Source organism: Ovis aries, chromosome 8, assembly GCF_016772045.2.
Source record: "Ovis aries strain OAR_USU_Benz2616 breed Rambouillet chromosome 8, ARS-UI_Ramb_v3.0, whole genome shotgun sequence".
Classification (NCBI taxonomy): Eukaryota; Metazoa; Chordata; class Mammalia; order Artiodactyla; family Bovidae; genus Ovis; species Ovis aries.
The window spans coordinates 24,389,390-24,412,313 of NC_056061.1; the positions used below are offsets into that span (position 1 = coordinate 24,389,390).

The window sequence follows — 22,924 nt, forward strand, 5'->3', positions numbered from 1 at the left end:
TTAACTGGCTAAGAAAAAACTTTTTTGTTGAAAGTAAAAGCTAAATTTAAATCTCAGCTCTGAGTTATCATGAATTGTAAACAAATGGACGCTATGTGATGAAAGCTTTACCTGTACAAATATATTTACTCCCATATATATTATAAATGCATATATTTTATGCATTTTAAAGATAGTTTTTTTTCAGTGTTAATTTGTGATACGTTTGTTGACTATTTTATACATTTTTATATAAAATATACAAAATTCAGAGCAGAGAGAATGTCAGAGCCCTTGACTTAATCTTGCAAATCAACATTGTATGCTTAAGGGATGGTATGGGAAGGGAGGTGGGAGGGGGATTCAGGATGGGGAACACATGTACACCCATGGATTCATGCTGATGTATGGCAAAACCAATACAATATTGTAAAGTAAAAAAAAACAAACAAACTGTGACATGACTGTAAAAAAAAAACAAACAAAAAAACATTGTATGCTTAGAAAAGAGGTGGGTCAATATAATAATTCATTTGTCATATTGATGCACTAGAAGTCAATTATATTTAAAACAGACACGCACCCACCCACACACACACACACACACACACACACACACACACACAGCACTTAATGGCTTAAGGTTAAAAGCAAAAACGACCAAACTAGCTTACTCATGGAAAAGAGAAAACTCACTTAGCCACTGCAGAAATAACACTTCCTGATTTTGCAAAGAGGTCACGAGTGTGCCACCTCCGCTCCTGCCCTGGGATAATTCCCAGTGTGAGCGACGCTATTGCTGGAGATGCAAACTCTGGTAGAAAGGTCTCCAGGGCTATGGGATCCCATGGCAATGGGCTGAGAGAAACGACTCGGCCCTCTGCTGCCAAAGCTCTTTGCCAGGCTGTGAAGAGTGAGGAAGCTGTATAAACTATGATTAGTTCTTGGTATTAACAGCTGGGAAACATGTTGCTCATCTATTAATGCCACTTGTCCACTCTGCATATTTGCTGGTCTACTTTTTCATCTGTATTAGTCAACCATTGCCACCCTCTTCTTACCATCTTACAGAGAGAATGGGAATCTGTGATGTAAGAAATGGTCACTACAATTAGATTATTTCTAAAAACAAATAAGATGGAATGCTGTATGCAGAAAGAATTGATATAGGCATCTAAAATGTTTGTAATTTCTCACAGCTGAGAGAATCAGTTTTTTGACTTTAATATTAAATAATAGAAAGTAAATTTTAGCTTTTGAAGACAATTTATTTTTCTACTCTGTGATGTATTTAAAACTGAGAATATATTTGACTCTAAGTACAATTCTAGTGTTTTGTCCAAATTAGTTTGGACTTAACTAGAAATAAATTCTTAGAATTTATTTATAAAACAGCACATATTAATAATATTCCCTTTATCTCTATAAAGAACAAAATATATAAAGAATTATAAAAGCTACTTTTAAATGGCAGCAACTGAAAAAACTCCCAGTTCCTTCAGTTCAGTTCAGTTCAGTTCAGTCGCTCAGTCATATCCAACTCTTTGCGACCCCATGAATCGCAGCACGCCAGGCCTCCCTGTCCATCACCAACTCCCGAAAACTCACTATTCTGTAATTCAGTCAATATGATTACACTCTTTTTGAGATTAGCTCTTTGCAAAATTTCTCATAGAAACTACTACTTGAGATATGAATATTGTAAGGCAACTACTATCGAAAAAGAAAGAGAGTTCCAGAAAAAGCATCTATTTCTGCTTTATTGACTATGCCAAAGCATTTGACTGTGTGGATCACAACAAACTGTGGAAAATTTTTTTAAGAGATGTGAATACCAGACTACCTTACCTGCCTCTTGAGAAATCTGTATGCGGGTCAAGAAGCAACAGTTAGAACTGGACATGGAACAACAGACTGGTTCCAAATCGGGAAAGGAGAACATCAAGGCTGTATATTGTCACCCTGCTTATTTAACTTATATGCAAATTACATCATGAGAAATGCTGGGCTGGAAGAAGCGCAAGCTGGAATCAAGATTGCCAGGAGAAAGATCAACAACCTTAGATATGCAGATGACACCACCCTTATGGCAGAAAGTGAAGAGGAACTAAAAAGCCTCTTGATGAAAGTGAAAGTGGAGAGTGAAAAAGTTGGCCTAAAGCTCAACATTCAGAAAACTATGAACATGGCATCCGGTCCCATCACTTCATGGGAAATAGATGGGGAAACAATGGGAACAGTGAGAGACTTTTTTTGGGGGTGGGGTGGGGTGGGTCTCCAAAATCACTGCAGATGGTGACTGCAGCCATGAAATTAAAAGACACTTGCTCCTTGGAAGAAAAGCTATGAACAACATCGACAGCATATTGAAAAGCAGAGACATTACTTTGCCAACAAAGGTCCATCTAGTCAAAGCTATGATTTTCCAGTAGTCATATATGGATGTGAGAGTTGGACTATAAAGAAAGCTGAGTACTGAAGAATTGATGCTTTTGAACTGTGGTGTTGGAGAAGATTCTTGAGAGTCCTTTGGACTGCAAGGAGATCCAACCAGTCCATCCTAAAGGAAATCAGTCCTGAATATTCATTGGAAGAACTGATGCTAAAGCTGAAACTCCAATACTTTGGCCACCTGATGCGATGCTGGGAAAGATTGAAGGTGGGAGGAGAAGAGGTCAACAGAGGATGAGATGATTGGATGGTATCACCGACTATATGGACATGAATTTGAGTAAGCTCCAAGAGTTGCCAATGGACAGAGAAACCTGGTGTGCTGCAGTCCATGGGTTTGCAGGGAGTCGGACACAACTGAGAAACTGAACTGAACTGAACCGAAGTACTATCTGGTATTTGGTCCATAATTCTGGAAGTAAAAGAACTGAAATCCAGCTTCGTGAATGAGTTTGACTAAAATTTGTAGCAAAGATTCAAGCAATAATTTTCTATTACTTTTCATGAGAAAGTGATATATTTCAAAACACAACTCTCACAGCATTACCTTAGCAAAGCAGGGTGATATTTAGTGGTATCTTCCCCACAGTTAAGTTCCAGAAGACTGAATCCAACTGAATAGTGAAGAGACCACATAGGGAAGCTAAAACACAATTTTTTTTTTTAGAATATTATCCCTGGTATTTGGGCTTTTAAGCTATAAGATTTTTTAATGTCCCTTTTGGGGTCCTCACTTGGAGAAGGCAATGGCAACCCACTCCAGTACTCTTGCCTGGAAAATCCCATGGATGGAGGAGCCTGCTAGGCTGCAGTCCATGGGGTTGCTGAGAGTAGGACACAACTAAACAACTTCACTTTCAATTTTCACTTTCATGCATTGGAGAAGGAAATGGCAACCCACTCCAGTGTTCTTGCCTGGAGAATCCCAGGGACGGGGGAGCCTGGTGGGCTGCCATCTATGGCGTTGCACAGAGTCAGACACAACTGAAGTGACTTCAGTAACTTATATGTGATGCGGCCATCTGAGCATTTCATAGCTAAGGACTGACCTTGAAACCAATTGCTCAAAGCATCTGTGTTATGAAAAGTGAATTATTTTGGATCATCCAATTAAGTCAGGTCTAATTAGGACAGCGGCTCTGTCCAAATTGGGGTGACTAGGATCTCTAGCACTGCCCTCTGGTGGCAAGCTTTGCTCACCCAGTCTCACAGGCACGATTGGTGGCTCTTTTGTCAAGTCAAATGAGCGAAGCTTTTAGAGTGTCTTCAAATTGGTGTCCTCATTCAACAGCTCTTCCTCTTGGGCACTGGATTTCAAAACATCATCTCCAGACTAGAAACATCAACATCACTTGGAATTTGTAAAAACTGTAACATTTTGGTGGGGCCACCCCGTACTGTCTGAATCAGAAATTCTAGAGGTAGAGAGCAGTGCTCTGGATTTTGTTTAAACAAGCAGTTCAGGTGATTCTGATGTCCACTAAAGTTTGAGAACTGTCTTCCTGTTTTGTCCAGTGATTTGAACTCTTCAGAAACACCTAAACCAAAATGTTTTGCCAGAGCCCCAATTTCTTTCCCTTAGTCTCTTAGCCTTCCCAAAGACCAGAATTGTATGTTTCAGTTCAGTTCAGTTGCTCAGTTGTGTCCGACTCTTTGCGACCACATGGACTGCAGCAAGCCAGGCTTCCCTGTCCATCACCAACTCCTGGAGTTTACTCAAACTCATGTCCATTGAGTTGGTTTGCTTAATAGTAAATTTAAGCAATTGTAACAGTGCTGTTTCGAGCATTTGTTTTTATGCATCTCTGCTTGTGTGTATATTTCTACAGTATAAATTTCTAGATGGTAAGTTGCTGAATCAAAGAGTATACATGTAAGTATTAATGTATTTACTCTTTGTGACCCCATGACTGTAACCTGCCAGGCTTCTCTGTCCATGGGATTTTCCAGGTAAGAATACTGGAGTGGGTTTCCAGTCTCTTTTCAAGAGTATCTTTCTGAGCCAGGGATTGAACCCAGGTCTCCTGCATTGCAGGTAGATTCTTACCAATGAGTCACCAGGGAAGCCCAAAAAATAACAAATGAAAAATTAATATATTTCCTTATTTCCTATATTATTGATGCTCTGGAATCTGGAGCCTTTCTGAACCTGGAGAGACTATTCCTCTGAGGGTCACCTAATTTCAAGAGAGAGCAACAATTTGCCTGCAAACTCACCTTTAATATATAAATCAATCAATCTAAAGCCCATACTCTGAACTCTTGTTCTTACACTCCAGCAGGAAACATTCCTCTTACCTGCTTATCCTATAGCACAGAACCCACAGAAAATTTTCAAACTATCCAGTCCTAAGTCTGCTCAGCTAGCATACTCTGCCTTGTTTGTTTCTGCCATGAACTCTGATACCAGAATACTTGGATTTAAATTCTAGCGTCTCTGCTTCCTGGGTATGTGGAACATTTTCCTTGGTAAGTTATTTGATTGCTCCATTGACTCATTTTTTTCCTCAGAATATGGTTGATAATAACAAAATCTACCTCACAGAGTTTTAAATATTGATAAACATAGAATACTTTTAATAATACATAGCATGTAGTAACTATTTGCTATCATTTTTGGTCAACTTATTTAATCAACCTCAAACAAGTTGAAATAGTTTAATCTTCATAAAGAACATTTGTAAAAGCCTATCTATTATATTTCTAGCAAAATAAATCATTAAACAATTTTTATTAAAATTGTACTGAAGTTAAACTGTATTGAAATTGAATAATATTTTGAATATTTTCCCACCTAATTGTTCAGTCTCTCAGTCATGTCCAGCTCTTTGTGACCCTATGGACTGCAGCACACCAGGCTTCCCTGTCCTTCACCAACTCCTGGAGTTTGCTCAAACTCACATCCATTGAGTCAGTGATGCCATACAACCATCTCATCCTCTGTTGTGCCCAGCTCTTTCTGCCTTCAATCTAATAGATTTTTAAAATAATCTCTATTAGCCTTTTTTTTTAGTTACAAGGTGATTGAAAAATTTTAGGGTATTTTGAGGCTTTGATTACATTTTGCTGTGAAATATTTAATTTTTTCTCTTTTTGTTATTTATTGTTTGACTAATGAATATTAGTCCAGTATTTAAAATTGAAGATCTTTTTGTGATTATATCTTAATATTTTTATACCAGTATTAGCCAAACATTTAAAATTTTATAGGATCAACTGGTAATGCTTTTCATTTATGATTCCTGGCTTTATTTGTTTAAAAGTCTCCTATAGTTTCTTCAAGTACTATAAATGAAGTATTCCTTCATTTACAATTCAGCCCTTCTAAGCTGGATTTTGACCACCTTAAAGTTTTTTTTTTTTTTTTTCAATATTCCGACAAGTCAATGTCTGTATGGTCATAAAAATTCCCTGAAACTTTCTTTGTATACTTGTTCCTAGTCTCATCTCCCATCCTTTTTTAGCATTTTCCCATATGTGAAATATAGGATAGAATCTCTTACCTTGGGAATATCTCAAAAGAAATTTCTTATTTAAGCAGTCTATCCATCTCAACCATTGACATAGAAATTTGTTTGCAAATTAAATTTTCCATGATGACAATGGTTAAATCTCTGTATGTCCTGGACTTCACCCACCTGACCAAATAGATAAATTGATTTCTAATGTTCTTTTCCAAGAGTCCCAATCATGCTAATCATTTCTGCAAATCCAAGGACAACTTGTTCACCACTGTGGCCTTCCTGCTTGGCTCTGCTTCATCCTTCCATTTTTTTTCTTTCACTGATGCTAATACTGTTATACTGAAAAGTGATTTCTACTCAGTGGGGATTTTTTCTGATCACTATCCAAATCCTCTTCTCTGTCTCATATTTCTACTGATTTGTTCATTAATTTTAACATTACATACTGAGTAATTATAGAGGGCTTATCAATGGCAGGCTCTTGCGATACCTCAATGATGCAAATCCCAATGGCAGAGATTCTTGTTCTTATGAAGATTTTGCCTCAGAATTGTTATGGTGTCTGGAACACAGCATGTACATGTATGTGCATAAATAATGAAATGTGCTTGTAAAGAATTGTTTGGAAATGTTAATTGATTTGGATGCAGCTATGTTCTCTGTGTGTGTGTATGCTTTTTGATTAAATTAATAGGCTTAATTTTCTGGAAAGGTTTTAGGTTGTAGATAAATTGAGCTGATAGTACAGAGTTCACATATACCTCTTCTGCCCTCCTCATCAATTTTTCCTATTATTAACATCTTACATTAGTGTGGTATATTTTTTTGTTGTAACTGATTAACCCATATTGATATACTACCATTAAAGTCCATGGATTATATCAGGGTTTATTCTTTGTGTTGTGCAATTCTGTACATCTTGACAAATATATATTGTGATGATATTTATGATTGCAGTATGATACAGAATAATTTGCTACTCTGAAAATGCCTTTTGGGAACCTATTCTTATTTTTTTCTTCCTCCCCACCCTCAAACCCTTAACCCCTGGGAACTACTGATCTTTTAACTTGATGGTTTTGCCTTTTCCAGCATGTTATAGACTTGGACTCAGACAGTATGTAAGCTTTTCAGGTTTATTTCTTTCATTTATCAATATGCATATTGATAAATGTATCTGTGTGCTTAGTCATTCAGTCATGTCAGACTCTTTGTGACCCCATGGACTGTAGCCTGCCAGGCTTCTCTGACCATGGGAATTCTCCAGGCAAGAATACTGGAGTGGGTTGCCATGTATCCTTTAGGGGATCTTCCCAACTGAAGAATCGAACCCAGGTCTCACGCATCGCAGCCCAATTCTTTACCATCTGAATCACCAGGGAAACACAAAGCAGTAGTACTGAGTCATCCCCAGCTCTGTGAAGTGAAAGTTGCTCAGTCCTGTCTGACTGTTTCGGACCCCATGGACTATACAGTCCAGGCCAGAATACTGGAATGGGTAGTCTTTCTATTCTCCAGGGATCTTCCCAACCCAGGGATCAAACCCAGGTCTCCCACAGTCAGTTCAGTTCAGTTCAGTTCAGCCTCTCAGTCGTGTCTGAATCTTTGGGGACCCCGTGAACTGCAGCATGCCAGGCCTCCCTGTCCATCACAGACTCCCGGAGTCTACCCAAACCCATGTCCATTGAGTCGGTGATGCCATCCAACTATCTCATCCTTTGTTGTCCCCTTCTCCTCCCACCATCAATCTTTCCTAGCATCAGCGTCTTTTCAAATGAGTCAGCTCTTCCCATCAGGTGGCCAAAGTATTGGAGCTTCAGATTCAACATCAGTCCTTCCAGTGAACACCCAAGACTGATCTCCTTTAGGATGGACTGGTTGGATCTCCTTGCAGTCCGAGGGATTCTCAAGAGTCTTCTCCAACACCACAGTTCAAAAGCATCAGTTCTTCGGCACTCAGCTTTCTTTATAGTCCAACTCTCACATCCATACATGACTACTGGGAAAACCATAGCCTTCACTAGATAGACCTTTGTCGGCAAAGTAATGTCTCTGCTTTTAATATGCTGTCTAGGTTGGTCATAACCTTTACTTCCAAGGAGTAAGCATCTTTTAATTTCATGGCTGCAATCACCATCTCCAGTGATTTTGGAGCCCTGAAAAATAAAGTCAGCTACTGTTTCCGCTATTTCCCCATCTACTTGCCATGAAGTGATGGGACCAGATGCCAAGATCTTAGTTTTCTGAATGTTGAGCTTTAAGCCAACTTTTTCACTCTCCTCTCTCACTTTCATCAAGAGGCTCTTTAGTTCATCTTCACTTTCTGCCATAAGGGTGGTGTCATCTGCATATCTGAGGTTATTGATATTTCTCTCAGCAATTTTGATTCCAGCTTGTGCTTCTTCCAGCCTAGCGTTTCTCATGATGTAATTTGCATATAAGTTAAATAAGCAGGGTGGCAATGTACAGCCTTGACATACTCCCTTTCCTATTTGGAACCAGTCTGTTGTTCCATGTCCAGTTCTAACTGTTGCTTCCTGACCTGCATATAGGTTTCTCAAGAGGTAGGTCAGGTGGTCTGATATTCCCATCTCTCTCAGAATTTTCCACAGTTTATTGTGATCCACACAGTCAAAGGCTTTGGCATAGTCAATAAGGCAGAAATAGATGTTTTTCTGGAACTCTCTAGCTTTTTCCATGATCCAGCAGATGTTGGCAATTTGATCTCTGGTTCCTCTGCCTTTTCTAAATCCAGCTTGAACATCTGGAAGTTAACAGTTCACATATTTTTGAAGTCTGGCTTGGAGACTTGTAAGCATTACTTTACTAGCGTGTGAGGTGAGTGCATTGTGCAGTAGTTTGAGCATTCTTTGGCATTGCCTTTCTTTGGGATTGGAATGAAAACTGACCTTTTCCAGTCCTGTGGCCACTGCTGAGTTTTCCAAATTTGCTGACATATTGAGTGCAGCACTTTCACAACATCATCTTTTAGAATTTGAAATAGCTCAACTGGAATTTCATCACCTCCACTAGCTTAGTTCTTAGTGATCCTTCCTAAGGCCCACTTGACTTCACATTCCAAGTTGTCTGGTTCTAGATGAGTGATCACACCATCATGATTATCTGGGTCATGAAGATCTTTTTTGTATAGTTCTTCTGTGTATTCTTGCCACCTCTTCTTAATATCTTCTGCTTCTGTTAGGTCCATACCATTTCTGTCCTTCATCAAGCCCATTTTTGCATGAAATGTTCCCTTTGTATCTCCAATTTTCTTGAAGAGATCTCTAGTCTTTCCCATTCTATTGCTTCCCTCTATTTCTTTGCATTGATCACCAAGGAATACTTTCTTATCAGTCCTTGCTATTCTTTGGAACTCTGCATTCATATGGGTATATCTTTCCTTTTCTCCTTTGGTTTTTGCTTCTTTTCTTTTCACAGCTGTTTGTAAAGCCTCTTCAGACAGCCATTTTACTTTTTTGCATTTCTTTTTCTTGGGGATGGTCTTGCTCCCTGTCTCCTGTACAATGTCACAAACCTCCATCCATAGTTCATCAGGCAATCTATCAGATCTCATCCCTTAAATCTATTTCTCACTTCCACTCTATAATCATTAGGGGTTTGATTCAGGTCATACCTGAATGGTCTAGCGGTTTTCCCTGCTTTCTTGAATTTAAGTCTGAATTTGGCAATAAGGAGTTCATGATCTGAGCCACAGTCAGCTCCCTGTCTTGTTTTTGCTGACTGTATAGAGCTTCTCCATCTTTGGCTGCAAAAAATATAATCAATCTGATTTCGGTGTTGACCATCTGGAGATGTCCGTATGTAGAGTCTTCTCTTATATTGTTGGAAGAAGGTGATTTTAATGACCAGTGCGTTCTCTTGGCAAAACTCTATTAGCCTTTGCCCTGCTTCATTCCGTATTCTGAGGCCAAACTTGCCTGTTACTCCAGGTTGTTTCTTGACTCCCTACTTTGCATTCCAGTCTCCTATAATGGAAAGGACATCTTTTTTGGCATGCATTTAAGGTTCCTTCATGTATTGTGACTTGATAGCCTATTTCTTTTTATCATTGAGTTATATTCCATTCTATGGATGTACGATAGTTTGTATCCATCCACCTATCCAGGACATATTGTTTGCTTCCAGTTTTTGATTATTACAAGTAAACGTGCTATAAACATTCATATGTTTTGCGTATATATTAACTTTTTTATCATTTGGGAAAACACCTAAGAATGTAATTGATGTACCACATAAAAAGGAAGAAAGATAGCGTTAAGTCATGTCTGACTCTTGTGACCCCATAAACTGTGGCCTGCCAGGCTCCTTTGTCCAGGCAAGAATACTGGAGTGGGTTGCCATTTCCTTCTCCAGGCTACCACATAAGACTGTGTTTAAATTTGTAAGAAGCTACCAAATTGTCCTCCAAAGAGGCTGTACCACTTTTTACTCTAATAAATGAGAGTTCCTGTTGCTTTACACCCTCACCAGCATTTTGTATTGTCATTTTTAAGATATCAGTCATTCTAATAGTTGTGTAGTGATATGTCTTTGTGTTGATTTCTCTAATGATATAACATCTTTTTAAAGTGCAAAAATTTAGAAAGGCTATTGTATTAAGCTGATGTGAATAATTAACATCACATTTTCAATGTAGAAAGAGACAAACATTATGTCACTTCCTCTTTTCTTCATTCAAATATTTTCAGTGGGTCCAATCACTTATAAGATGACATATATAATTTAATATTAATTTAAAAGGCCCATGATTGTCTAACTGTAATTTTGTTTAGCCCAAATTCCTATCCCTTCCTTTTGGTTTTTGCCAAAGAGGCATACATTCCTCTTTCGAATTTTGAAAATATAGGCTGAAAGTAAAGTGAAATGTTAGTTTCTCAGCTGTCTGATGCTTTGTGACTCCATGGACTGTAGCCTGCCAGGCTTCTCTGTCCATGGAATTCTCCGAGGCAAGAATACTGGAGTGGGTAGCCATTCCCTTTCCCCAAGGATTTTCCCAACCCAGGGATCAAACCCAGGTCCCCTGAAGTGCAGATGGATTCTTTACTGTCTGAACTACCAGGGAAGCCCTGTGTAAATATGGGCTATATTCTATCAAGACCCTGTCCCTTTGGACAGGTAAATCCTTTTGTTAGAAATGTCCTCTTGCCCTCCATTTCTTTTGCCTTGCAAAGACAAAGTGCCTGCTTATTCTTCTCTATTTGGCTTCCCTCTTTCTTTGATCCTTCTCTGTCTTCCTGATCCTACATTGACACATAAATGGGTCAGTGCCCTTCAGAATTTTATGTGGTCTTTCAGGTTAGTACGTACTGATTGTATTGTAAATGTCCTCCTGGTTGGGAAAAAAGATTATGAGTGTGAAATTATTTCTTACTGAGAATTCCTTAAAAGGATTCTTTGCTGACTGAATGAGGCAATGAGAGAAAAAAAGCAAATGAGAGAAGTTAGTGTTACATTCTTTGTTTTAGAAAAGATTTTAGGAAGGCAAAGATTAAATGTGTGAAAGAATAGGACTGGAGCCAAATAGGCCAAATTACTAAGATATGAATATGTACATACAGGGCTGAGAGATAGCATAAAGTCAGGTGTCAAGCAATAAAAACCCAGTCCCTAGCAACTAAGTAGAACCATTACAGAAAGAACAACCTATTTAAAGGTGATTTTAGCATGTGGGTAGTTAACTTAAGATTTAATTTGAGTATTTAGTTCCACTCAGATAGATAGAGCCTTTGATTGTTTTTAAAGAGCTAATTCTGAAGTGGAGTAACTGGTAAGAATTCCCACCTTGCTTCTCCATGTGGAACTATGGCAGTAGTTTGAGAGGGAGAAAGATCTCAGGAGATGGCTGAATGTGGGGCTGATGGAGGCTGGATGTGGGCTCCCAGGATTATCAAAGATTTCTATACCTTAAGCATGGTACCAGACCTGACTGTACTTTGTGGTTTGAGATGTGGAGAATCTTGTGTCAGTGGGAGTTTGTGTGGACCTTAAGTGTTGACTAATAGAGGCTCCCTGACTCTTTGGTTACATATAAGATAATTTGGGGTGTGTGAGAATGAGAGGGTAAAGATCTGTAACAGCTGAGGAAGAATGTCCCACCAGTTTAGTAAGATAGAATCTCAGTCAAAATTAGTTTAAAGAAAATAAAGAAATATAAAACAAAATTGTCATTATCTTCTTGTAGTGTATTTGTCTACAAAGAAAATACTAGATAATGGAGAGAATTTTTTTTTCTAGAATTGGTGACTATTCAATAAGATTTGTGATTAATATTTAGAATTCAGTTGTGTTTTTATATACCAGCAATTACTGTTTAAATAGTGTTTATAACAGCAATAAAAACACATATGGTACCCAATGAATAAATGTAACAAAAGATATGCAAATCTTCACGGAGAAAGAGATAACATTTTATGGAAGTGTATTAAAATGTAGTATAGAAATACAGGGAGTCACCATGTCATATATAGAAAGACTGTTGCCAATATGTGCACTTCTGATAATTATACACACACACACACACACACAAAATGCTATATCATTCAAAATCTTAAATGTTTTTGAGAAAAATTAAAAATTGGCTTTGCAGTAGATATCAGTTTATAAATAACTAGCAAGTCTGGCAGTACCAAGAGTTGGTGAAGCTTAGAGTACTGAGAACTCTTAGATAATGTTGATTGGCTTATGACATGGTACAGCTACTTTAAGAATAATTCACAATTTTAGAACATAATTCCTTTGATTCAGGAATTTCACTTATAGGTGGACAAAAATATGCATTATATTCTTCATAAGCTTTGCTTGCAATTGCAAAAAATTGGGAAAAAATGTCAGTCAATAGGAGAGTGTATATATTTGGAGGTCCCATGACCACCCTCAGGTTTAGTAATTTGCCAGAATGGAACAGAATTCAGCAAAGCTGCTATGTTCATGGTTATGATTAATTACAGGGCTTCCCTGATGGCTCAGGAAATAAAGAATCCACCTGCAGTGTAGGAAACACAGGAGACACAGGTTTGATCCATGGGTTGGGAAGATCTGCTGGCAGAGGAAATGGCTACCCAATCCAGTTTTCTTGCCTGAAAAGTCCTTTGGACAAAGGAGCCTGGCAGACTACAGCCCAAAGAATTGCATAGTTGGACATGACTGAGCAACTAAACACACACACATGGTTTATTATGGTGAAAGGATAGAGACTAAAATTAGCAACAGAAAAAGGCACATCAGGCAGAGTTCTGGAGACAAGGCATGAGTTTCTAGTTGTTCTCATGCAGTGTGGTAGTATAGACAGCACTGTTTCTTTTAGCAACAATGGTGACAATATATTCAACTAGGGAAGCTCATCTAAGTTTTAGTGTCCAGTGGACACTATTAGATTGTCACCTAAGCTTGGTGGGTGGCTTGTGTAACTGATCTTAGGCTGACCTTACTCTCTACCCCCTTTATAGGTCAGACTTTGCATGGTTCAGGTCCTCCACCATAAATTACTTTGTTAGCATAGACTACCCGGCACCACCCCAACGGCCCTCAGTAAACAAGGACACTCTTACCATGCAGGACACTCCAAGGGCTTAGAGGATACCTCCAAGGTATCTTAGAGGACAGAGCTCAAATCTTCCCTTTGAATGTGCAGGTGTGAACAACTCACACTTGCTGAGTTGTCCTTTACTATACAGTGTATAGGTTTCCCTCATAGCTCAGTTGGTAAAGAATCCGCCTGCAGTGCAGGAGTCTCCCAGCAATTCATGAGCTCTCAGTTTGATCCCTGGATTGGGAAGATGCCCTGAAGAAGGAAATGGCAACCCACTGTAGTGTTCTTGCCTGGGAAATCTCATGGATGGAGGAGCCTGGTGGGCTAGAGTCTGTGGGGTAGCAAGAGTCAGACACAACTTAGTGTTTAAACCACCATACAGTATATAAATAAATTGTGTTATATATCTACAAATAACAGTATGGATAAATTTTATAAAACTACTGTTGAAAGAGAAAGTAAACTGGAGGAAAATGAGTACAGTACAAGCTCATTTATAGAAAGTTAAAATTATGTAAACTATTGTTTGACATGGCACATGAATACATAAAAATGTAGGACGAGTATTATGGAGAAGGAAACAGCAACCCACTACAGTATTCTGGCCTAGGCAATCCCATGGACAGAGGAACTTGGCAGGCTACAATCCATGGTGTCGCAAGAGTTGAACATGACTTAGCAACTAAACCATCACCACCAGAACAATATTAAAATGTTAATGAGAATAATAAATTCTAAGTACAGGCTAATTTTTAACTCTGGGGACAGAAACTGCAGTGATCTTCTAGGAAGTACATGGTAGGGCATTAATTAAATCAGAGATGTTTTATTTTTCAGGCTGGGTGGTAAATGGGTGTTGGTAAATTATTATTCAATGACTTGATATGTGTAGACTATTTCAAATTTTTAAAAAAGAGTAAATTTTTCATATAATTGAGTTTGTTTAGTAAGCATAGGCATATTAGGTTGGTACAAAAGTAATTGCGGTTTCAGACCATGAGTTTTAAATCTTTATAACTAGCCTCAGACACATCTTTATCAATCAAAGTAGGAACCATTACTATCAACACATTTTTGCCAGTGAGAAATAAATTTGTTTATTCCTGTAGCGTGAAAAATCTGTGCTTCAGGATTGGACAAACTCTTGGAAAGCATTTTCTGCCTCTTGCTGGTTGTGGAAGTGTTTTCTCTGCAAAAAGTTATTGAGATGCTGAAGAAATGGTAGGTGGTTGGTGAAAGGTCAAATGAATATGGGAGATGAAGCAAAACTTCGTAGCCCAATTTGTTCAACTTTTGAAGTGTTGGTTGTGTGGCATGCGGTGTGTGTTTTCCTGGAGAATAATTGGGCCATTTCTGTTGACCAGTGTTGGCTGCAGGCATTGCAGGTTTTGCTGCAGCTCATTGATTTGCTGAGTATACTTCTCAGATGTAATGAATCCTTTCGCCAGGATTCAGAAAGCTGTGGTGTATCAGACTAGCGGCAGAGTACCAAACAGTGAACATGAGCTTTCTTTGGTGCAAGTTTGGCCTTAAATCTTCTTAGTCTAACCACTGAGCTAGTCTTTACCAATTGTTGTATACAATCCAATTTTCATCGCATGTCGCAATTCAACTGAGAAATGGTTCATTGTTGCATAGAATAAAAGAACATGACACTTCAAATGATTTTTTTGATTTGCGGTCAGCTCATAAGGTGCCCACTTATTGAGCTTTTTCACTTTTCCAATTTGCTTCAAATGCTGAATGACTGTAGAATGGTTGTTGCTGAGTTCTTCAGCAACTTCTCCTGTAGTTTTAAGAGGATCAGCTTTGATGACCCTCTCAGTTGGTTGTTGTTAATATCCGATGACTAGCCACTATGCTCCTCATTTTCAAGGCTCTTGTCTTCTTTGCAAAACATCTTGAACTTTCACTGCACTGTATGTTTGCTAGCAGTTCCTGGGTCAAATATGTTGTTGGTGTGGAGAGTTGTCTCTGCTGCTTTATGACACATTTGAACTTGAATAAAAAATTTCTTGAATTTTCTTTTTATCTAGCATCATTTCTATAGTCTAAAATAAATATAAAATAAATAACAAGTAATAAGTAATTAGTAAAAGTACATAAAGTGATAAATGTGCATTAAAATGATGTATAACATAATCACATTTAAGAATGTATTCCAATATCAAATGGCAAAGTTCAACAATGCAGAACCACAATTACTATTGCACCAACCTAATACTATAGTTACTTGCTACAGATTGATTTGATTTGTTATGATATTCTAAGGAGTCAGGTCTATTTTGAGGATTTATCATAGCATTGAATTCAGCTTCAAGATGGGCAGAAATAAAGCAAGACAGAAATTGCCAAGTTAATCTATCAACCTCCTTTCATGTATCTTCTTCATCTTAACTTCTCAAGCGCAGAGCCTATGCCTCATGTCTTTTCTCCTGGCATCCAATGGGGAAGTATTGAATGGATTGATACATTAATTAAAAATTTATACATGAACTTTGCTAAGAATAACTACTCAAAAGTAGGGTCCTAAGATAAGGACCATTATGAGTCAGATTAGAAATGGGTTGATTTGGAGAGTATATTCTCTGAATCTCAATATTGCAGGTATCAAGGACATGGAACAGGGCCTGTTCATGACTCTTGGCATATGTTCTGGAATAGGGTTGAAGAGAGAAGCTCTTAGATAGATCACATGTAATATGAAGCTAACCCTGGCTTATGCTGAAAATAAAAGGGCTAATAAATCAGACCCATTTTCATTGATGTTGCCAAATCACAGAAGCTAAAGGAGTATTATATGGTGATAATTGTCCTAGGATTAAATTTAAAATCCACTTAGAACCCTTTAGACTGAAACCCCCAGTGAATTATAATTGGCTGCTATAATTGGCTGTGAGCCTAATTGGCAGATGTACATGGAGAGGGAAACTTCCAGTTTGCTCTGGTGCCTTGGGGAATGTCTAGTTTGAAGTCCCAGAAAAGAGATTATTTCAGTTCTGCTAACACTTGAGTTGCTGACAATCAGGTATGATTTGAGGGTTACCAGAAAACCATAGTATCCACCAACCACAGGAAAAATCAGACATTGCCCTAAAAGCTGAAGCCAGAGAGAACCCATTCCTGCCCATCACACAGGATTTAGTGTAAATAAATCAGGGCTGTTCTGCCAATCAAGAGGGGTACCATTTCCCCTGTTGAGGAATGACATGTTATAATTTTAACTAACTTGGCACTAGTAAAAAATGATGGGTTATAAAATCATATATATAGTGGCATCTAGGATATTGAAATTCTGTTCCTTAAGCTGCAATTGTGTGTGTGTGTGTGTGTGTGTGTGTGTGTGTGTGTGTGTGTGTGTGTGTGTGTAGGTGGAGGTGGAGATATAGGTGGGGGGTGGTGGTATGTGATCTCAATTTTAACTTTCCTGTTATATGGCTGAAAGACTAGTCAGATTCTGTAATGCCTGTTGTTTTAGCATCATGACTGAGGATAATTTAGGATGCTCCCTGGTAATAACATATAAACCCATGGCTGAATCATGGCAATGTATGGGAAAAACCACTACAATATTGTAAAGTAATTAGCCTCCAATTAAAAGAAATTAATTAATAAAAAAGAAAGATTGAAAAGAAAAAAGAAAAAAACTAAGACATACTGAATGCTGTCTATGTGCCAGCACCCTGATAACCACTTTAGCCATATTTTGTGGTTTGCTACTCGGAATAGCCTTATGAAGAAATCCAGAGAAGTTGAATAACATACCCAAGGTAGCATAGATTATGGATCTTTGAATCCATATCTGTCTGACTGTAAAACTCAGGTTGATCTTGATCTTAATGCCATGATGACAGTTTTCTCTTTTAGTCACTGTTGCTATTGGCATACAAGCAGGGCAGTTTAGTTTGCTAAATGTGCCTATTAAGAAATAGGACATTCACATTGGCCTGTTTACTTCAAAAAATCCTGTGAGAATGAATTAGGTTGAGTCATATTTTAAATTTTCCAGCAAGTGCAAAAGAACAGGAGAAATATGACTTATCTTTAATCTCCTGATTGAGCTTTGCCCCCCATCCCCCCATGCCCTTTTGGATACTGAGCTGAGCTCATGAATGCTGGAACAATAACCATTTCTTGCAGCATTCACTTTCAAAGTCCACAATATAAATGACTAAGGATATAAAATTTCCAGAATTTTGCATTAGGAGGAGAGGAAAATTGCATTAAGAGAAGAAAGAAGATTGATGGTACTTTGTCATTTACAAAAGCCTTTGGACATGACTGAAGCGACTTAGCAGCAGCAGCAGCAGCAGCAGGCTGTGTTATCCATGGACTCTCACATTTAATCCTTGCTCTTATACTATATGCGGCTTCCCTGGTGGCTCAGATGGTAAAGAATCTGTCTGCCATGTGGGAAACCTGGGTTCAATCCCTTGGTTGGGAAGATCCCCTGGAGAAGGGAATGGCAACTGACTCAAGTATTCTGCCTGGAGAATTCCACAGACAGAGGAGCCTGACAGGCTATAGTCCATAGGGTTGCAAAGAGTTGGACAGGACTGAGTGACAAACACGTTCACTTTCATTATACTGTAAAGAGTGGTATTATTGTTTTATCATCACTGCTGATTAAACTAAGGCACAGAAGGAAAAAATGACATTGCCAATGTCATGTCCCAGCAGTTCCACTCAAGAAGGCAGGCTCCTACCCATGTGCAACACAGCCTCCGCTTGATCAGGCTGATAAACTGATATGAATGGAACTTGGGTCTTAAAGGCGAAGATGAGAGCTGGAGAAAACTCCTTATTCAAGATATAAACGTAATCCTTCAAAAATTCCTGTGTTAGAAAGGCAAAAAAAAAAAAAAACCACCAAAAAAGAAAACCCCACAAAAAAACAAAAAAAACCATGAATGACTTCATTGGTAATATATTGAATTAATTTTTTCATCATCTAATAAAAAATAATTATTTCAGAAGCTGGGGAAGCAGGCAAAGGACTGCCCACAAGGATACCCAGGAAAGCAGTTACTAGCTGGAAAGGAGCAACTCGTGGGGTACTGGGTGAGTGACTATGGTTAGACCCTCAGCTTAATTAACCAAGAAAGAAACAAGTATCTTGAAAAGGACCCTGCCCTCCCTCCCTAATTGACCATTTAGTAGACTCTCAATATTTTTCTCTTCTTTCTTTTTTCAAGAGACCCTCAACCTTTTCATTTCATTCATTTTGAAAGCTGCCTTGCCATTACGACCTATTCATAATGATATAGATTTAACAGAAAATGATAGTTTTTTTTAAAAAAAGCGACTCTTTTTTTTTGCCATTATTATGGTTTCTACATTTATTGATATATGTAACAACTATTTATTAAGCCCCTATTTTTATGCCAGCCTGTCCTTTGAGAACTAGGAGTATGGAGGTGAATAAGGCAAAGTTCCCACCCAGGTGGGGCCTGTGTCTAATGGGGAAGATAGGAAATAAAATGCAAATTAGATACAGCGCCAGACAGGGTCAGGCATATGAAGGAAATAAAACCATCTCTGTGGAGGAGGTATCTAAGCAGACTACATGTTGCATGGAATGGGATCATGTAGAGAGTTAGGGAAATGTGTTCAAGGCAGAAGGCATATTGCGGGTATAACTCAGGGCACAAAAGAACTTGATGAGTTCTCTGTAGAACAAGATCATGGTAATCTTACTTAGCACTGTATGTTTACTGATATACACTACATTTCCAACATTTATTTTTTTTTAGTATTTTTTGTTGAACATGGTTAAAATGATGGTGAATATATCCATGTTCATCAGCATTCTGATGATGATTTTGTTATATATTTTCATTTACTGGAGAAACTTGATATTAAATTCACTTTATTTAGAGACATTATTAAGAACCATACTATGGTCATTTAGGTTTTCTAATTAAAACTTGTCCATAGTTTACGTTTTTGGAGTACTTTGATATTCAAATGATCCTGTGAAAATGAATCTTAATGTTTGATGAATTTTTTATTGTGGTATTCAAAACTGAAATATTAAAGTATTTTGGCTTAAATATCATAAAATGAACTATAACATTAAATATGGATATTCTGAAAGTGTGTATTTTAAATTTCAGTACTCAATTTTGACTTCATTAGTGTATTTGTAAGTACCAGTATGCTCTAGAACAATGATAAAAGAAATTTAAAGAATCTGAAAACTTACAGTGTTTTACTGTACTGTTTGGCATTTTGGAATTAATTGAGTTTGGCCTGATTATTTTCTGTGCTGATAGCTTCCACATGGAAACACAAATATCGGTATTTCCGGAGCATCATCACTAAAAAGCAAAAATAAAAATCTATCAGAAATGGACAGATCTCCATGAGATAAAATTTATTGATTAGTAACAGACTTAAATCTTTGTTTCATTCTGCTTTTGTCTTCGTGATACTAAGACAGGCTACCTTGTCAAATAGCTAATGACACACACGAGTCTATGGTTTTGGTTTTAAGTCAATTTAATTATTTTCCTTCTGTTTTCTAGGCTGTTTTGGCAAATGCACACTGAAGTCATTGCTGAACAAGCCTCCCATATTTTCACAAAGCCTGACAGCATAGACATCCGTAACCACCCTTCCCATGGGAAGCTTTTTCTTCTAGAACAAGGACCCCCCAAAAAAGAGTCTGCTTCAAATTCCCATCCTCACCTCTTTTTACTCCCTTAGCTGAGACTGACAATAAGGAGAGGGCAAACTGCAAGGATGACATTTCTGCTCTAAACAGATTTACATCTTAAAGGAGAGAGCCTCATTTAAAATAGTAATTCTATTTGTCTATTTTTTCCTTAAGCTTTCTCTTTCCTATCTTAAAAAAAAAAAAATGAATAGCTATCAATAAGACTGAGTTTCAGGGAAAAACTGTTACTATAGAAGGCCAGCCAGATGACCAAGACTCAAATGGTTTTTAGGAACCCTTTATATAGATCTTGTGGTAACAGGCTCCTTAGGGAGCATCTCAGTTAGAGATAAGTTCTGTTACTGTACTTAAGTCCAGCATTGTTTCCACGCATCTACGTGAAGAACTTTATGCTCCCGAATTCCTCTGGGCCTTGGGCTTTATTTTTATCTATTCTATACAGAAGACTTATTATTATTATTTTTTTTACAAGCTTCTACTGCTGGTAATTATTTTAGTGGTTTTATAGATAAAGATGCAGGAACACAATTCTCTTTATAGATTAAAAATTACCTTTTCATATTCCAAAATCACTGGAGAGATTGTTTTATATACCTTGTTTTTTTTAATATATTTAATTGTGGTCTAGCTGCTCAGGATTCATGAAAACAAAACAAAATATTGTCATCATTGATAGTAATTTGAAAGGAAAATTTCACATTCATGTTACATTCTTACAGAACCAAATAAGCTAGTAAGCAAAAAGTCATAAAATAAGCTTAACAAACCTTCATATTAAGACAAAGTTAACATTTGTCACTTGGCAACTGGATAAAAATTCAACTCACAAGACAGAATTTGGGCTGCAATCAATGCTTATGAAAACCACGTGCAGTTTGTGCAAGCCCTGCTGGATTTGGCAGCGTTGGGAGTCAGCTGTGATTCCTGAGCATAATAAATGCATTGGTTTGAATTCTCCTGTCTGTTGTATGTGAGGTTTGTCTGGAGCTCATTCAGATTCAAGATGCACTTTAAGATAGAATTACGAGGGGGAACTGAAGGAAAGAAAAAAAAACCTCCCATTTGAAATGCTTTTATTGGAGAATGGCCCTACTAGGTGATTGTTCCTCTGGACATATGTCATTTTCAGAAATGAAAATAACATTGCCCACTTTGGTTAAGATTCCACCCACAGGAACTGTTCCATCCTTATCAGACTCAGCTTCAGCAGCGGATGAAATCTTAGTCCTTTATGGAACGGGAATCATCTGGTGTCCTATTGCTAAAATAGTCTAGAGATTACTCACTTACTTCTCTGCAATTATAGCCATCTGATCCTTTGATATTGTGGAAGGGGGAGATAATGACATGACTGTAACACAAATCCATATTGAAGAGCCCAGTGTTTAAAATTCCCTGTGTTCACACACCGGAGGTTTACTTGGGAGCTGATGATACTTGTGAGCTGATGGCACATCACAGATAATCATCAAATATGGTTATCAACTTAGTATCTGGACAAAGAATGAAAACAGGAAATAACATTCTATTATTAACTCCTAGTTGTTGAATATAGGAAACACTTAAAACGTATCAAGCACCCTTAGTAATCTTTTCAGTAAAATACATACGACTCAGTGGAGCACCCTCCACAGAGTCCTTTCTAGTCAGATGAAAAGGTCATTTATCTTCTTTTAACAAATAAGACTTTGGAAAATTCAAGGCAAGTAGGCCAGATTATAGCATGACGCTCTGAAGACAAGGAATGGTGTTGCTCCTCCTCTGTTTTTTCTGCTCTCAGACCACCTTCTCATCTCTTTTGCTTTTCAACAAAAAAGCCCCAGCATGGTGAGTTGGAGGTTGATGAAAATATGTCCAGGAGCCATAACTGCCACTGTTAAATCTGAATACTTCCTTTATAAAAGATATCTAAGGTGTCATTCCAGACCCATCATTTAATTTTTTTTTTTACTTGAATTTACTAATGAATAAAGAACACTAGATTAGGATATAGGAGACAGGTTCAATGTAGTCTCTGCTGTATACTCATCACTGAACTTTCTATATAGTCTGAGTGTTAGTTTCTTTTTTGGAAATTGAAGATACTTGCTAGACTCATGTCAAGAAATTACTAGATGAATCACAATGAGGTAGGTATTTTGTGAAGTGCTATATTTGTTGTTTAGTTGCAAAGTAGTACCTGACTCTTGAGATCCCATGGACTATAGTCTGCTAGGCTCCTCTGTCCATGAGATTTTTCCAGGCAAGAATACTGGAATGGGTTGCCATTTCCTACTCCAGGGGATCTTCCTGACACAGAAAGATCTCCTGGATCTTCTGGATCCAGGAAGATCTCCTGGGTCTCTAGGATTGGTGGGTAGATTCTTTACCACTGAGTCACCAGGGAAGCCCAAAGTACTATAGAAATGCATTTTATTCTTACGCCTGTATCTAATAAATAAACCTGTGAACATGCATCACATGATTCAGAAATATTAAGCTTCCTTCGTGCTTTTATTTTATGTACACTAAATCTTCCCCTTTTCATTTCAGTTTTATCCATGTATGGTGTTTTTCTTAAATGCTTTACCCCATAAAGATCATGTAAACTTTTACAATTATTTGATTCCTTTTTTACTTTATTATTTGTCATTTGAGTAAATATTGCTGTGCATTATTCAAAAGGTTTTTTGGTTATAAATGCAGTTGCCTTCAATAATTCTGTAAATTCACAACAAGTTCATTTCTATTCTGCTAATATGATACATATGAATATGTAAAATATAGTACTGGGCAAATCTGACTTCTTCGTCAGGATGGTTT

At 37.7% G+C, this 22,924-nt stretch overlaps 1 long non-coding RNA gene across 1 annotated transcript; it reads left to right on the forward strand.

Annotated features, from left to right (window-relative positions):
• The first annotated feature begins 5,896 nt into the window (after nucleotides 1–5,896).
• LOC121820162 (uncharacterized) lies at nucleotides 5,897–22,594 on the forward strand. The gene is made up of 2 exons (XR_006060596.2): nucleotides 5,897–18,504; nucleotides 19,971–22,594. It is a non-coding gene; the product is annotated as an uncharacterized LOC121820162 (long non-coding RNA).
• Nucleotides 22,595–22,924: the final 330 nt, after the last annotated feature.